Source organism: Mercurialis annua, linkage group LG3, assembly GCF_937616625.2.
Source record: "Mercurialis annua linkage group LG3, ddMerAnnu1.2, whole genome shotgun sequence".
In the NCBI taxonomy this organism is placed as follows: Eukaryota; Viridiplantae; Streptophyta; class Magnoliopsida; order Malpighiales; family Euphorbiaceae; genus Mercurialis; species Mercurialis annua.
Genome location: NC_065572.1, coordinates 66,459,185 through 66,477,971, shown reverse-complemented (window position 1 = coordinate 66,477,971; position 18,787 = coordinate 66,459,185).

Here is an 18,787-nt window from a genome sequence, read left to right as displayed (position 1 = left end):
TGAAGGTTTACCTCAGCACACCTCCGGTGCTGGGTAGACCTGAGCCTGGGGAAATCTTATACTTGTATCTCTCGGTGAATGACGAGACAGCAGCAGCAGTCCTGGTGAAGGAGGATAAGGGTCTGCAAACCCCGGTTTACTATCTCAGCAGGGTCTTGAAAGGCCCAGAGGTCAGATACCCAAAAATTGAGAAATTTGCTTTGGCATTAAAAGTGGCGGCGGAAAAACTAAGGAGATATTTCGAGGCTCACATCATTGTAGTACGTACGAACCAACCTCTGAGAAAGGCGCTGCAGAGGCCAGAGATGTCCGGACGGCTGGTCAGCTGGTCGGTCCAGCTGGGAGGATATGACATCCGGTACGAACCAAGACCGGCTCTGAAAGCACAAGTATTGGCAGATTTTATAGCTGAGACCACTGCAAGTGACCAACCTGAAGAACCTGATGAACAACTTCTACGGTGGGTATTAGAAGTCGACGGGGCATCAAATCTGGATGGATCTGGGGCAGGCGTAGTCTTGAAAGGCCCTCACGGAGTCATACTCCGAAGCTCGGTAAAATTCGATTTCCCGGCATCCAACAATGCCGCGGAGTATGAGGCTCTGTTGATCGGATTGAGAATGGTAAACGTGGTCAAGGCCGAGCACGTAACGATAAGGAGTGATTCTCAGTTAGTCGTTTGCCAAATCTTGGGTACTTTTGAAGCTCGGGATTCGGAAATGAGGAGATACGTGGACAGAGTCAAGTTCTTCTTGAACAAAATTCAGGAGCTCGGAGGAAAATGGGTGATAGAGCAAGTGCCTCGTTTGGAAAACCAAGAGGCCGACGTACTAGCCAAAGCAGCAACAGTGAATGAAAAGATACCGGGGGCCCATTTCTCTGTTCAAAAGCATTCCAGTATCGACAACCATGAAACCATTTTTCTAACTCAGCCTTTGGAAAACTGGATGCAAGGTATAGCCCACTACCTGATGGATGGAACTCTGCCAGAAAACAGAGATAAAGCCTACAAAATCTTGCGACAAGCTCCGTACTACGCGTTTCTCGACGGAGTCATGTACAGAAAGTCATTCACCCACCCGTGGTCGAGATGCTTGACAGCCGAGGAAGGAGAGTATGTGTTGAGGGAGATACATGAGGGTATTTGCGGGGCACACATAGCTCCTCGTATGTTGGCCAAGAAAGCAGTGTTGCAGGGTTACTACTGGCCCCTAATGGTCAGGCAAGCAGAGGAGATAGTAAAGAAATGCGAAAACTGTCAGAGGCATCAGAACATCCGACATGCTCCCACCACAGAGCAGTGTCCAATTACCAGTCCTTGGCCATTTGCAACGTGGGGAATTGACATCCTGGGGCCTTTCACGCCAACCACGGGGCAGAAAAAGTTCTTGATAGTGGCAGTAGATCACTTTACTAAGTGGCTCGAGGTGGAGGCAGTGAGCACCATCACAGAAGCTCGGATCCGGGATTTCTTCTGGAGGCAAATTGTGTGTCGTTTCGGTATACCCAGAGCGTTGGTAACTGATAACGGAAAGCAGTTCAACTGCCGAGCCTTCAAAGAATTTTGCAACGATTTGCACATTGACCTGCGTTTCACTTCAGTAGTTCACCCGCAGAGCAATGGGATGACCGAAGTAACCAACCGGACGATCCTAAAAGGGCTCAAGGCCAGGCTAGGAGAGTTCGATAGACAGTGGCTGGAAGAGCTACCGAAGGTCATATGGGCTTACAGGACCACGCCAAGGGCAGGCACAGGAGACACCCCGTTTTCTCTAACATATGGGTGCGAGGCAATGATACCAGTGGAAATCGGGATGCCGACTCTAAGGGTCCAGTTCTTCGATGAGGCTAAGAACGAGGAAGAACAGAAGTTATGCTTAGACCTGCTGGAAGAGCGAAGAGAGCAGGCAGCGCTAAGAATCGAAGCATACAAGCAAAGAATGGCTAAGTATCATAACAAGAGAGTTAAACCCTTGAGTTTCCAAGTCGGCGATCTGGTCCTACGACGGGCAGACATTACCAAGGGAAATGCTGGAGTGGGAAAGCTCGAACCTAATTGGGAAGGCCCCTATCGAGTCACTGAGGTCGGACGAGCAGGAGCTTATAAAATAGCACACATGTCGGGCAGAGTGCTCCCGAGAACTTGGAACTCCCAGGTTCTTCGGAAATACTATCAGTAGTTACTTGTTTTCATTTTCGAGGTACCTAGGGGTTTTTTCACTTATGGTTGAGTTAGGCTTTTGTAAAACTCAAACATAAGTTTTTCCCCTCAATGAATAAAAAAGATTAAAAAGAGTACATGACTTTTCCAAAACCCGAGCACTCTACTCGGTAAAAAATCCACGGGCTATGTGCCATCCACGGGCTATGTGCCATCCACGGGCTATGTGCCATCCACGGGCTATGTGCCATCCACGGGCTATGTGCCATCCACGGGCTATGTGCCACCAGCGGGCTATGAGCCATCTACGGGCTATGTGCCATCCACGGGGCTATGTGCCATCTACGGGCTATGCGCCACCAGCGGGCTATGAGCCATTTGGTGGCGATGAGCCATCTACAGGCTATACGCCACCAGCGGGCTAGATGACACCTGCGTACTACGAGCAATTCTCGACCCCGAGCAACAACAACTCCGGGTTGTCCCAAGACAATAGGCTGTCCACGCCGAGCAACTTGCTTAAACTTGGTCTATGAATAACTAAGAACCTATCCTAGCATGTTTTATCCCAAGTCTAAGTCAAGAGCCCATGTATAAAAACAACATAGAAACTAGAAAATCTATACTACTAGAAGGAACTCGGAAGTTAAGCTACGTTAGCCATGAAAAACTTCATTCAGAAAGATAACAGGCAAACCAGCAGGTAAAAAACAAGATATATATACTAAGGCCAAAGTGACCAAACTTTGCGAAAATATTCAAAGTATAACAAAGGAGCTCGGAGCTCAACATTACAAAATAATGGAAAACTTCACTCAGAAAAAACAACACCAATGTTCACAGAAAACATTCATTCAAAGCACATATAAAGAAGATGTCCAAATCTTATAAAACGAGCTCGAGGCTCAATATTCAAAAAATATATACAAAGAAGAAAACACTGTTCCAAAAATATATACAAGGCAAGAAAAACGACGAAGACTATCTAAGAAGGGTTGGTGCCCGGATCTTGGCCATCAACCAAATAATCTTCAACCTCGGCAACACCATCATAATCCTTGGGAAGCTCTTTTGCTCGACGTCCCAACTCCTCGACATCCAGCACAAAGTCGGATACGTCGAGGTCGGCTCCGAAACGACCACGGACATACTCGCCCACCTGCACTTCGCTCACATATAGAATTCGGCGAAAGTCTTCGTAGATCTTTTCTTCCCGGCCCATGACGTCTTTAACTTGGGCCTCAGCCTCTTCCGCCCGCTTCGTGGCCTCGGTGATCTTTTTCTTCTGATCAGACACAGTCTCCCGAAGACCCTTCGAAGCCAGCTCATTCCGAGTAGTCATGTCTGCTAGCTGCTTCGAAAAGTCCTCATGAGCCGAGGTTTTTTCATTTTCAAGTTGGGCCACCTCGGCTCGGAGCTTCTCCAACACACCGAGGTCCTCAGCCCGGCGATCCTCAGAGCTCTTCAGCTGAGACTCCAAGGTCGCAACCAAAGCAGCCCCCTCAGAGGCCTTCTTTTCCGCCTCGGTCGCTCGTCTTCCGGCCTCCCGGGCTTTCCTCTGCTCAGTCAGTAGAAGATTTTTGGCCAAGGTAAGATCAACCTCCATCCGGCTCTGGTTTTGATCTGCCATATACGACATCTGGGAAGCCTGAGAAAAGAGAGGGAAAAGCATAACAAATCAGAAAAGAACACATATAACAAAAAACATGATAAACACAAATGAAAAACCCAAGGCATTTACCTGGAGGCAGAAGGACGAAATCACCGCCCATAAATTCTCAGGCTTGAACGTCTTGTAATGCTCCTTGTCGGCGGGCATTGTTGTGACCCGAGCAACATCTCCAGCGATGGCCAGCTCATTCAAGGTTGCAGGCAAACCATCATTGTGCCTGCTAACCCACTCGGCGAAGCTCGCGCGAGTAATGGTCTGAGGACCGGGAGCAGTAGTGCTCGAACCCGAAGAAATCTCGGGATGGTCCGGTGCTCGGTTTGCAGGAGCCCGAGAACTCTGGCCAGCAGCCGCAGGAGCTGCTCCTTCTGGACCAGCCTTCTCCCGACCTGGGCCATCCACCGTCTCGGTGGAGTCTAAGTTGACGAACGGAATGTCCCCAACTGGTTGAGCACCCGCCGGCACCTCGATTCCCTCCGGCAAACGAACCCGGAGAGGAACAGCGTCCATACCCTGCAAGGGTTCTTCAGGAGCGCCCTTAGCAGCATGCACCTCGGCAGGAGGAGACTTAGGAACCTCGGCAGCCTTGGGGAGAGGAGGAGGTGCCGGTGTAACATTTCGGCTCGCCGGCCTCTTGCGCTTCTTCCCAGCAAGCTTTCCTAAATCAAGGCTCTCCACTGCAAAAACACAAAAATCCCAAATTTAAAACAGGAACAAAAACAAACAACACACAAACAACGAAAAATAACAAACACGACATGACAAGGACAAAAACAAACCCCCAGCACCGGGCACTGAATTCTTCCAGTAGTCGAAAACAAGCTTCGGACACAAGTCATCAGCTTGTGCTTTCTTCCCCGGAGGGGCATCATCCCGAAGGATCGCAATGTCGTTATCTTCAAGAGGTCCCGGGATGTGGAACCACTTCTCCGGCTTGTAGCATTTGATCACCCACGAGGTGCTCATCCCATCAAACGCCGAAGGGTGGGTAATTTGGAAATAATCCTCTTTGAAATCCCGGAGTGAATCAATCACTCCGGAGATCAACCCCCCGGGAACCGCTTTTCTTTCACTCCGGAACCGCAGGTACGCGAAGTGGTTCCGGTCCTTCAGAGACATGAGGTATAAACAGCAGAATAACCTCATGCTGGGAACCACCCCGGTCTTCTCGCAGAGCTTCAAGAAGCAAGAGAAGTGTCGAACCCCATTAGGGTGAATCTGAGACAGGGGAACCTCGAAGTACCGGCTCAGCTGTTTGTAGTCCTCGCGCATGGGAAACCGGATCCCGGACTGCAAATGCTCCAGGGTCAGCATGATGGTGTTCGCAGGAGGCACGTCGTTCAGCTTTTGCCCCTCGGGCACCAAAGACAGCTCGTATTCGACAGGAATACTGAACGTTTCCCGTACTGCTCTCAGAAAACCCTGGGTGCACCGAGAGGCCTTGATATCACGGTCTTCATTTTTCTCGCTGGCCTCGGGAGCTTTTCTTTTCTTTTTCCCCTTCTCGACCGGTAAAGGTTGAGTGGTCCCAGTCTCTTCCACATCCGGGGTGTTACCTCGGAGAGGGCGAACGACTACGAACTCCGTAGACGGCTCGTCTGTGCCCACACCGTGATCGTCATATCCCATCCCCTCTTCACGATCTAAGGTTTCACCCGACATACCTAAAGACACAGAAACTAGCTCGGATGAGACGAGTTCCAAATGGAAAAACTAGACAAACGCGTAGCAAAGTCAAAATTACAGATCAAGACTAAATTCCTAAGGGGTGAAACCATAAGAACGTGAAGAACATCGAAATGAATTCCCAGAAATTCTGGAAACTCAGTTCTCAAACAAAAAACATAAAATTCAAAGCACACAAAAGTAAATCAAGTTCTGGAAATCAAGAACAACGCATTTAGCAACGTATGTCATCACTCACAGACACTAGAACAAACAAAAAGAGTTAATCCAAAACTCTAGAAGATCAAAAACGCCAAACACGAAGAACACAGAAGAATTTCCAGATTTCTGGAAATTCCTCTCCCAAACAAAGAACAGAGGAAATCACAAAGAAAACTAAATCAAACACAGCCAAAATATCTAATCCAGAATCAAATACAGTAACGCAGAGAAATTCACAAGGAAAACAGAATCCAAAACATCATGCAATGGAATATCACCAAGAACACATACATCTAAGCCAGAAATTACAACACAGAAACTACAACAAAGTCAGAAATGCTTACTTGTATATAGCACAGTAAATCCTTCGCAAGACGAAACGAACACAGCAGCAAACAACTTCAATTAATAGAACCAGCAAAATCTCCCCAACGATGCGAAGAACAAACAAAAAGGTCTTCAAACTCAGAGAAACAAAGAAATTCAGAAGGCGATGAACTGAGAAATTATAAGTTTAATTGTCTAACTCAGAGAAACAGAGAAATGAAAAAGTCTCTAAATGTTTGAAAAATGAAATTTATACCTGAAAAGAGAGGGAAACTGAAAGGACACGCCTTTATTTTTTCTCTCTCTTTCCACTCATAACGTCTCCTAGAAAATTGCACTAGCAATAACTGCTCAACACGTGGCTGAGACGTGCGCTGAAGCACAACCGCCATTTAAGATACCCACCCAAACAGCTGTCATGCACGACAACTCGAAAGGACAGGTCTTTTCACATAGCCGTTTCAGCTCACCCATCTTCCTGACAAGCGGCTCGGTGTCAGAGATCACCCAAAAACAAAGTAAGCACGCCCAGAATCACGTGACCTAATAACCCGGATAAAATCACCATCTCGGACATAAATATCCGACGCACTGGGGGGGACTAGTGATAACGTAGCACATCTAGTAGGGGCGAAGCAACCTCGCCAGGAACGAACATCGCTAAGTCAAGCATTTCACCGACCTGGTAACAATTTCCGACCTTCTTGAAACCATAGAACGCATGACTTGGGGGGTCACCGGATCGATGGGAATTCAAACATCATCCGAGACAATCATGCCTGATAAGGTCGGACCAAGAATCTTACCCGAGCTCTGAAGTATGTTCGACTTAGACCTAAGCCGAGCTCCGAGCTCCTGAGCCCGAAACACTGGACCACCCAGTCCGAGATCTGAGCTACTCCCAGGTAGGGGAACCATGATAACTTGACTCCCAAGTTATCCGGGCTCCGAGGTCCCGCCCAAAGAGCGCTCACTCGTGTATCAGATCCTGGGACCACAGAAGATCTTCTGACAGGTACGTGAGGAATGTTCCCTCTGACACACCTAACAACCCGTGCCTCCCGCAGGGATATTCTACCACGTCAGCATAACTGATTTCTGGGACCACTGGGCTCACAGCCTGCCAGCGAGGCAGGTTTGTCCTTAAACCCTAACTATAAATAGAGGGTTTAAGGACAAACCCTAGGTAATTTTCTCTTTTTCTCAACTAAAAACTCACTCTTTTCTCTTCTTCTTCTTCCTCTACCTAAAATCTTACTTGAGCGTCGGAGTGAACGTCCGGTGACCCCCACCGGAGTTCTTTCTGACCTCTGTCTGTTTGTGGTGTGCAGGTCGCTACAGCTCGGATTCAGTTTGGTGATTTATCAATAAAGATCAATACTTATTATATAAAAAAATATTAATTAATTAAATTATTGATCATGACCTCTCTCTTTTTTCTAATTAATGATCATGTGAAAATAATAGTGTGCCGATGTCATATCTTTTTGCAAATTAAAAGTATGATAATCTGATCATGTGATATTGTCATTAGATCAAATGATTACGTGCTGTCCACACTCTCTAATAAATTTTTATTTTTAAGATTATAGAAAAAGCTCAAATAATTTTATTGATTATGAATCTTATTTCCGTAAGAATAATAATAAGTCTTCAAGTGTATATCTATCTGAAATATGAATCTTGCTGAAGTTATTGAAGCAGAAGAAGCTTAATATATGTAAAAGAAAAATACATTTGACAGTTCTTAAAGGTAGACTAGAGCATTCGTTAGGCTCAGTTGGTTTATCGAATCAAACCGAATAATCCAGACACCAAAATATACTAATCAATCAAAAAATTTAGGTTCAAAGCATATCAAACCGAAATAAAAAATGTCAGTTTGGTTCAGTTCGGTTAAAATTCATTTTTTATTTTTTTATTCAAAAAATTAATAATTCATGGACTAATAATGTTTTATTTATGCTTATTAGTATACTTTATCTATTATAAAAAAATTATTAACCTAAATTATAGGTATCATTAAGAAAAAGACTAAAAAATATAACTAACTATAATTATTAGCAAAACAATTGATATTTTATTTTTTATTTTTGTAAGTAAGATTTTCGAATCAGACAGCATGTTATCTGTTTCATTTCAGATCATCGGGTTTAGTTTCAAATTATGTCGAATTTCTTACAAATGTAATTATTTCATATTTGATTTAATGAGATTTGATAAATTCAAAATTATTCAATTTTTCGGTTAAATCAGTTTTCAAAAAGCTAAAACTGAATCAAAAATCGGATATCAGATATTTTTGTGATAAAAACTGAACTAAACCATATCAACCAAAATAACTGAACCAACAGCATCCTCTCCCAACAAAAAAAACAAACCCTAAGCTTGGCTTTCTTCAAGGCCACCGCCGATCAATATTTGGATCGGTGGTGGTCTCGTTCTCCTTTAGTTAGTTTTTATTTATATATTTTATATATGATCGTTGTTTTTTGTTATTTTATGTTTTTATTCATGGTTATTTTTATCTCTCCTTTTATGTAGTTTATATTTTCCTCTGTGAAAATTTTATATTGCCCTTTATGGGATTTGATGTTCCCTTTGTGGATCTTCTATTGCGGTGCAGATTTGAATCGTTTATGATGGGATTTTTGTTTTTAGGTTTTCAATTGAATTCATTCAACTATATAATCCAGTTGAACAATTCAGATTGAAACTGTCAGAGCTATAGATTATATTTTGATAAAGTGCACTTTGAATATAATGCCCAATTGACGAAATCCAGATCAGTTGCGTCCAGAAGACATTGTGATGCTTTATCAACAATTTGTAATTTTCGATTTCATATTGCTATCATCGGGAATTTTTATTTTATAGATTTGCGCAAGAGGATTGCAGCTTTTGTTATTTATTTGTCTTTTAATGTATTCGCAAGAAGCTATATGCTTGAATTGTAATACTTTTTCTAGTGCTGCAATAAAATCCTACATTTTTTTTCAAAAAAAAAATAACTGAGCCACTAGTAAAAATTTAATTCGGTTTGGTTGGTTTGATTCGATCGGTTCAATTTTTGTGCATGCCAGCTTAAGGGTTAGAACTGCAACAAAAGTTAGGCCTACTAAAGTACATATCCATTTCCATCTTGCTTCAAACCAAAGCTGGGAGTACTAGTATTGATCAAGACTAAAGCCTAATTTTAACCTAAATTGAGAAAAATCCTTATAATTTTTCCATGTTATTGATAAATCACCAAGAAATAAGTAGGTGTGTGGTGTTCAGTCCAATAAAAAACAGTAAACATTATAAAAAATGTTAAATGACGGTTTAATCGTATTGATAGAAAAAGTTAAAAAATATAAAAATACAAAAAGTTTAATCGTAAAAATGTCCTATCTTTCTAACTTTTTCCATTTATGACTTTATCTTTTAAAATCTTCAGTCATTTTTTCAATTGTAGCTATATGTTTAAATTGGAGTAGAAAAAAGTTTAAATATATCATTAATATCGCTTCATATTATTCTAATTATTATTTAATCATAAACAATCTCAAAGTAGAAGTGATATAAAGGGTATATTTAAATTTTTTTACACTCCAATTTAAACAAATGATTATAATTAAAATTGGAAATTGGTAAATTGAAAGGTTTTAAAAGTGAGACCATAAACGAAATAAGTCAAAAAAAATGGAGTGTGTTGTGAGATTAGCCGCAGCGGAATAGCAGAAAATAAATTAGGAAATCAAGCTTATGGCAAAATATAGAATCGAACTAAAAACAAACACAAAATTTACGTGGTTCGTCAATGACAACTCCACGGGCAAAGGAATGAGTTTTATTCACTAAAAGATGAAGAATACAAAAGAACGGTAGAGATTTTTCTAATGCCCAAACCCAACAATTAACCCAAATAATGCTTTGGTCGTATTAATCTGCCTCACACTCTTTAAATTATACAAGCCATGAGCTTGTCTATTTATAGTGTTCTAAATAGGTCAAAGGAATAAGAAGTTCAAATCCAAAAAGGATTTAGACTTCCTTTTCCTACACAAACCTAATAATGACATAATCAACATCCAACACATATTAGGATAAATTAAAGTCCTAAACTAATTAGAATTTTAGGAATAATCCTAACAATCTCCCCCTTGACTAGAATTCTCTTGCATCTTCAATAAATTAGAATGACAACCAAACTCCACCTTCTCCACTTCACCATAACAGGTTACTACAATTGAGAAATTCCAAACAACCCCAAGAACGTCTTGAACTTGCAAAATGACACAATAGATAAATCAAATAACTTATCAACCAATTGGCACGCAGCTGCGAATTTGTTGGCCTTGATCTTGGCTATGTCATCAGTAGAATCTGGCGAAAGAGACGAAGTCGTAACTAATCCATCAATCTCATACAAACGACCAACTCTATGAGCTTTCAATAACACCACAACATCTTTCACAATATCCAAAACCCCATTCCTGCCATAAAACTCATATCCACAAATTTCTAAAGTAGATAGAGAGATAAGATTCTTACGCATTTCAGGAACATGTCGAACGTCGGTGAATGTTCTAACTTTTCCATCATGCATCTTGATCTTGACTGAACCAATGTCCAAAATTCTGCAAGTTCCACCATTGCCCATAACTACAACTCCACTATCAACTCTGTTGTAGTCGGAAAACCAATTGAAATTGGCACAAATGTGATATGAACAACCCGAATATGCATAAAATTTTGAACTTATAGATTTATGCTGCACTTTTGGACCAAGCCGGTTCTCTGGGCTAAACCGGTTGTAGAACCGGCTCCCCCTAAAACCTGAATCTCTACTCCAAACTGCTAACACATCTTCATGGTCCTCATCTGATTCATCTTCAACAATATTGGCTTGAACGTCAGGCTTTCGGTAGTTTTTGCTTAATCAATCTTTAGATGCCCCTTCTTCTTGCAATAATTACAAGTAGAGTTTTTGTGTTTCGGACACTTGTTATCGTAATCTGTCTTCATACTAGTACTGATTGTAAAGGCGGTATCAGACATCTGACTAGCATTCCCCATTAGCTCCTTATCCATTAACTCCTTTGAAAATAGGACAGATTTAACTCCCTCAACAGAAAGCGTATCATGATTAAATATTAAATTTTCACGAAATTGCTTATAATCAGAAGGTAATGAACGAAGTAACATAAGAGACAGATCTTCTTCATCATATTTAATATCCAGACTCTCCAAATCCATTATAATGGAATTGAATTCCCCATGGTGTGTTTTCAAAGACGTACCTTAAGCCATATGGAGCATATGTAGACGGTTTTTGACAACAAGTTTACTGGTGAGATTTTTCTTCAAGAACTGCGTTTCAAGTTTCTTCCACAAATCCAAAGCGGATTTTTCGCGTAGAACTTCACGCAAAATATCATCAGATAAACATAGTCGGATGGTAGATAGAGCTCTCTCATCCAAATCTTCAATCTCGTCTTCAGTCATCTTCTCTAATAGCTTCTCCTTCTCCAGTAATGCTTTTCGCAATCCAGCTTGTGTTAAACAGTCACGCATCTTGATTTGCCATAAGACAAAACTCTTTGTGCGATCAAACTTCTCAATTTCAAATTTTGTCATAGCCATATCAGAAAATTTCCCAAATAAATCCCAAATCAGAACTGTCGCTCTGATACCACTCGTTGTGAGATTAGCCGCAGCGGAATAGCAGAAAATAAATTAGGAAATCAAGCTTATGGCAAAATATAGAATCGAACTAAAAACAAACACAAGATTTACGTGGTTCGTCAATGACAACTCCACGAGCAAAGTAATGAGTTTTATTCACTAAAATATGAAGAATACAAAAGAACGGTAGAAATTTTTCTAATGTCCAAACCCAACAATTAACCCAAATAATGCTTTGGTCGTATTAATCTGCCTCACACTCTTTAAATTATACAAGCCATGAGCTTGTCTATTTATAGTGTTCTAAATAGGTTAAAGGAATAAGAAGTTCAAATCCAAAAAAGATTTAGACTTCTTTTTTCTATACAAACCTAATAATGACATAATCAACATCCAACACATATTAGGATAAATTAAAGTCCTAAACTAATTAGAATTTTAGGAATAATCCTAACAGAGTGTTTTTGGACAATTAAGCCAATGTAAAATATAAACCAGAATAGATCATGAAAAATGCATGATTACCTAGTATTTGTCCATAAATATAAATTTATATATGAAATCATGTTATCAATGACACTTTTTTTTACCAATTCTTATATTGATGTTGACCTCTATTTTTCAACTATGTCCAGCAGCATGTTAACTTATGATTGAATTTAAGATAATTTTTCTTTATTGTGTTGCATGTATAACGTATGGTTGAATTTCTTGTGTATGCTACATTACACATGGGCCAAGATTTCATGAGGTGTAACTAAATATTTGAGTAACAGCATATTTTTGGTCTTAGCTGATGTCTGTAACTTTTGCATGGACATATACGGCTCACTTTATCTTTTACATTCCATACTTTTGTTTCCCATACAAATTTTGTCTAACTACTACTTAATTTCTCTACATATATTTCAGACTAAAAATTTTAGCTGTTAGTCACAGTGTAGCTCTTCGCTAAAAAAAATACTATATTTGATAACAATAATTTTACTATATTGTTATCAATTATTTAAGACAACGTCTTATTAGCATCATTATGCTACAATTTTTTTTGTTATTATATGTTAATAGCAACAATTTTAGTACTAAGCATTACGGTTTAATTGTGACTTGATTCAGTTTGACCTCTGCTACGAGACATTGATGCCACTTACATGTTCCAACAATCGCTCTCGCTGAAAATTGAACACGTGACTTGAACTCTGATATAAATTGACAGAAAGTTATAACTATTACTCAGAGCAAAATTCTTAAGAAAAAATAGCCCAAGCCTAATAGTTCGAATTGACTTGAACTGATGGTTTATGTCAAATTACAATTAATATCACTTCCCTTACTCAACAATACATGTTATATTATGTGTGAAACTGGCCAAATTACTAGATTTATATATGCGATTGTTGCAAGTTGGTCGATGGTTTTGTACATACATTGAACCGTGCATGGTTCTTGTTTTTGTTTGATATAATCATATATCATGCATTTTTATTATATATGTTAGTATTTTGTTTGAAAGCTTAGTATTATTATTTTAGATATGAGAAGTGAATAAATTACCCATACTTGGTGACCAATATACAAGATTTTATGATCATAATACATACATAAAATGAAGATCCTACCAATACTTTATATCAAATCCAAGATATTGGATGACATGTTTTTCATTTATCCTTTAGCTATCTACCTACCTAGCTAACTCTTTTAGTCCTGTGTCGGCATAATTTTACGGTAATTTGTTTTTTCAAGATAAGATTTTTTTATTTTTTATATATTTGATTTCAAATATGAAATTGAAAAAATAAAAAATATAGTATTTTAAAGAGAAAGGTGTAGTATGCCGATTGAAATTGATTTTTGTGCCAGTGAGGCCTTGCCCAAGTGGTTAAGGCGCTCCAGTGCATTCATGAGATCTCGGTTTCGAGTATTAGTAGGGCTAGTGTTTAAGGTCGAATTAAAAATGAAAGTTTAACTACTAACCATTAACTACTAACGTAATTAGATTCTATCACAGTTAAAAAAAATTGATTTTTGTGATAGTATAGTTGACATCATCTTGAATTGCTAAATTTGTCGTGGTGTTGACCAATGTATATATAAATATTGAAGCTCTTATCTTTGCATACACAGATATATATAAAGTTGTCCGCAACCCGCATTACTAAGACGCACGTCGATTCATTAATTAACCCAAATACTCCCACTTTAATTTGGTCGGTTGTCCGCAAATCCTAAGCTACACTCTTTTTGTCCTATGGATATAGTAACATATAAATCTACAGAGAAGGTTAAAATAAATCTAAAATTTATATTTAAAATGTAGGACTAATGGTACTAAAAAAAAATATATTCGTCTATCTATCTATAACTATCTTATATGTGAAAGGGGGAGAACATGAAAAATTACGGTATTAGGTTTCATTAAGGGTATAGTGACTAAAAGCAAAATTATTGTTGTAATTAATATGGTATAAACATTGGACATAAAGTGTTAAGGTTGTGGAGTAGTATTTTTTAATATATATATGTGAAATAACTAAAAGCGATAAATATTATATACCGAAGAGAGTAAATAATAATTTAGAATGAGTAGTTTCACAGTAATTAATGTAAATTATCTTCACCGACTAATTAGAAGATCGAGAAAGGTACAAGATGAAGATATATAGATCTTTCTTGGAGTCTCAAAAATTAAGATAGACTATCTTTTGTTGTTTAAGCATTTAGAATAATCACATAAAATTAATTATTAATCATTTTCTAAGCTACTTCCTTGTACATACACACACAGCCCACAGGATTTGAAATAGAAAATAAAGAAATTAAATTGCCTGCCTCGTGACAGTATTCGCTGGCCATTAGATCCTATGATCATGTGCTCCGAGATGTACGCTGATCGATCAATCTCTCCTCATTTTAATTGTTCTGATTATCAGCTGATTAAGCATCAATCAAGTACTGTCATTATATTTGTTTTTGTTTGTATTTATATTTTGTGAATCTCATTAATTAATTGTTTCATGCAGTACTTTTGAATCACCTCCAATCTTGCCTCATCATCATACATTAATGATCCATATTTTCGATCAGATTTTGTAAGATGCAAACGTTCTTAATTCCCTAGAATCAAGTTTTTTTTTTTTTTTTACTTTTTCTTATTGCATGTAATGAATCAAAGGTTTTTCATAATCTTTCATGCATGGCTAAGTTTCAAAATGAGTGTATATAAATATAATGAATCAAAGGCAGGCATCGTTATGAAAAATGGAGTTGTAAAGCCATTCCTGACCCATAATTATACATTTGGAGAACTAAACGAGCAAATAGCATATACTCCCTCCGTCCATTTTTAATTGTCGCTTTAGGCAAATATTTTTGTCTATCAATAGTTGTCACTTTAGGATTTTTATGTGACTTTTACAATAATATTTCAAATTTGACCTTCTTATTAAATCACTTCATTAAATGATAGTTCAATTTTCAAAACTAAATCATCCAATAGTGGGTTAATAACTCTATTTTCAAAACTAAATCTTTTAATAGTGGGATTTATAAATAGGGTTAGTAATAGTCTTTATGTTTATAATTTAAGACAAAAAAAAGCACTTTCTTAATCTTATCAATCTAGCCTAAAGCGACAACTAAAAATGGACGGAGGGAGTAGCTTATATATATATATATATATATATATATATAATTATAGAAAAATATTAGATATATAATTTTAACTTATTTAAATGTTAAGATAATTTCACGTTGTTAAAATAACACAAATATAAAAAGTTTATAAGGATGAAGGGTTCATTCAACCACCTATTTACTAGTAATATTAGTTATTAAGGTCATAATTGTCAACATCACTAATTACTTATTCTGAATCCATTTCTCTCTTATTTATAAAAGAATGATGATTTTGACGTAATAAAATAATTTGTTCTATCCCTACCAATTTTTTATTTCTGTTATTAAATGAATATGAAAAAGAAAATTCTTTTTATATAATAGATAAATGAGTAATTTGTAAATTAAGAAAATAAAAGATTAATTTAGAGTGATGAATGTTAAAATTGCAAGTTTTTTCGAGCTAGTTCAAGTCTTTTTTTCATTAATAATGTTTTTATCCTGCTAATGACGCAACTTCTGCTTCCTCGGGCGGATTGTCCAGATATCAGTATCTTTGATTTCATATTCACGAATATATCTAATTTGGTCAATATCCTTTTTGTATTACTAAAAAGTGAGATTCTTGAACTAGAATTGAATTAACTTAAATTTTACACCAAATTATACTAGTGTTTACTCTATTTTAAAATTTGGTTGGAAGGTCCAAGCAATCTACTCTCTTCAATAGTTTTTCATCCTTGAACTTGTCCCAAGCTAGCTAGCTTTGTCTTCATGGAAAATTTAATGAACTTGGATTTCAGTACAGCATTAAAATAAAAATATTACTACTCCATGATTAATTGCCAACTTGTGTTTTCAATTTTTCTTATGCTAGAAGGAATATGTATAGTACTAATTTGACTCAAATATAAGTACCAAGGCAAGTGGCCATACAGCAAAAATAAATAAAAAACTTATTAAAATCAACTGTTGATAGATTAAAGTACATATAAAATATAATTAAAGAAGAATATTCGAGATCAAGCACTACATAGACTAATAACTTAACTAAAGTCATCAGCATGTCTATTTTTGTTTTCAAAAAGGAGTGATGAAATTCTTTCATGGCCACATTTTGGTTTATTATTGCATGAAAAAGGGTTGAATTGGGGCTTACTTTAACTGCCGGTGACCTCAGAATGTCCACTGCATATGTGTATGCGCGCGCATATATATATTGATATATTGGAACTTGAAAGTAAACTACTTTGAAACATTTCATATATCTTATAATTCACAGTTTGGTATTTATTTTTTAAAATTCAAATAATTTAATATTTTATTTTTAATTTTATAAACAATTACAGACTTCTGTTAAATCTGGATATCAAATCGATAACATAATTAAAAATGAGATACCGAATCATTTAAAAATGAGATATCAAACTGTTAATATAATTGAAAGTGAGGTATCAAATCGTTAGCATAATTAAAAGTGAGGTGTCAAATCATTTGAAAGTGAATACTAAATTATTAACAGAACTAACATAAGCCCCTAATTGTTAACAAAATTGAAACTGAAGTACCAAATCGTTTGATTTTCAAATAAGAGGTATCAAACTGTTAATTATAACATATATGGGGAGTCTTAGAGTAATTTACTCTAAAAAATAATATAATTTTAATATTTATATAAGGTTATTGATATAAAATATTCTTTTATTTTGTGATTTTTTTTCGATTTAAATATATTTTACCAAACGTGGCACTACGTACATGTTCTAACTTTTAATGTTTAGCATAAAAAATGCAACCTTTCAATTTAGAGGAATTCACAGTCTAAATGCTTCTACAATGTCATTTTGGTCATTCAAAACGACCGAAACAATATCATTTATATAAAAAAAAACTCTTAAAACAACACTGGATTATATGAAGAAACGTTACAAAAAATGGAATATAAGGATGTTTGGATTATACTTTAAATGTTTTTTTATATTTGGATTTTTTAAGATATTCTTATTTTTTTTATGAGTATTGATATAATTGATAATTCAAATGGATGTCTAATTCGGACTATTTGATTTTAGTAACTATAATAAATTTTGAGGTTAAAAAAAATATGTAGCATTAATGATACTTTTTAATCTATATGCACCTTGAAAAGTGTCAAAACTTTCTATATTTATGAGATAAAAGAAGTTTCATATTTAAAAATTAATATATTGTCAAAACATAGTTTTAATTTATAAAATTAATGGATCAAATTATAAATTTTTTTAATATATATTTGTTTAAATGGTGAGAAACAAGGATATGTATAATTATTTTACTAAAATAACAATTTAATGATTGGCATGTGAAAAAAAAAATTTGATTCAATTGAACGAACTTATTTATAATTAAACTTGGACACTGTGTGGATTGAATTTTTTTTAAAATCAATGAATTTTACCAAAACTGTGGATTTTATTAAATTTATGAATTTAAAATCAATGTAATGTAAAATTCATGAATTTGTAAATTCCACCATTTATAATGTATATAAAGTCCATGAATTTATAGAAATATATTTGGAATAATTAAATATTAGCACAATTCATCATTGGTAAAAAAGACAATGGATTTTAACTTTTTCATCTCCTAGATGGGAATTTAAATGAGAAATTTTAGAGTATGAAGAAATTCGAAAAATCCAATCACTTTTTCGTACTAAACAATGAACTTCGATAAAATTTATAAATTGAGCAAAATCCGTGGATTTTATTCCTTCAAAACTCATCAATTCAAACGGCGCCTTAATATTTTTGGTCAAATTATAATTAAAAGATTTAAAAAATTTAGTTAAACTTAGTAAAAATGACAAATTGTTAATAATTTTTTTTGGATCATTACCCCTGAAGAGTAAAAAAAAAAAAAAAAAAGAATACAATAAATTGTAGTTTTTGAAATAGATGGGTTTTGATGCGGAGGAACCGGGTGGGTGTAACGCTTGGGCCTCCAAGATATAAACCACGTGCGGTGGTGTGCACTGCATATGCTTCGGACAAAGAACATGGCGTGTGTTTTTCTTAGCCTTTGACCAGTCAATCTCTAAAATCCTTCTCTCTATATTCATTTCTACACATCCTACCACTAATTCAACAAAACATGGATACAATTGATTTGCTCAGAAAAACAAATTTATAAAAACTTGTTTATCATGCTTCAAATTAAGCTTACAATATACTTTAAATTTTTTTATGAAAATTTTCAAAACCACACCTCTTTATATTCCATTAATGCTGATTTGATCAATAGATTAACTTGTTAAGCTCATTAAAATACTATTTGGAGCTAAAAATAATCATTGGAGTTACAAATAATCATTTCTTATAAAATTGTATTATATTATAATTTATTAAGTTGATTAATTTTTCATTTCAGCTAAAAATATTTAAAATTAATAATGCAAAAAAGCAAAACTAAAGTGA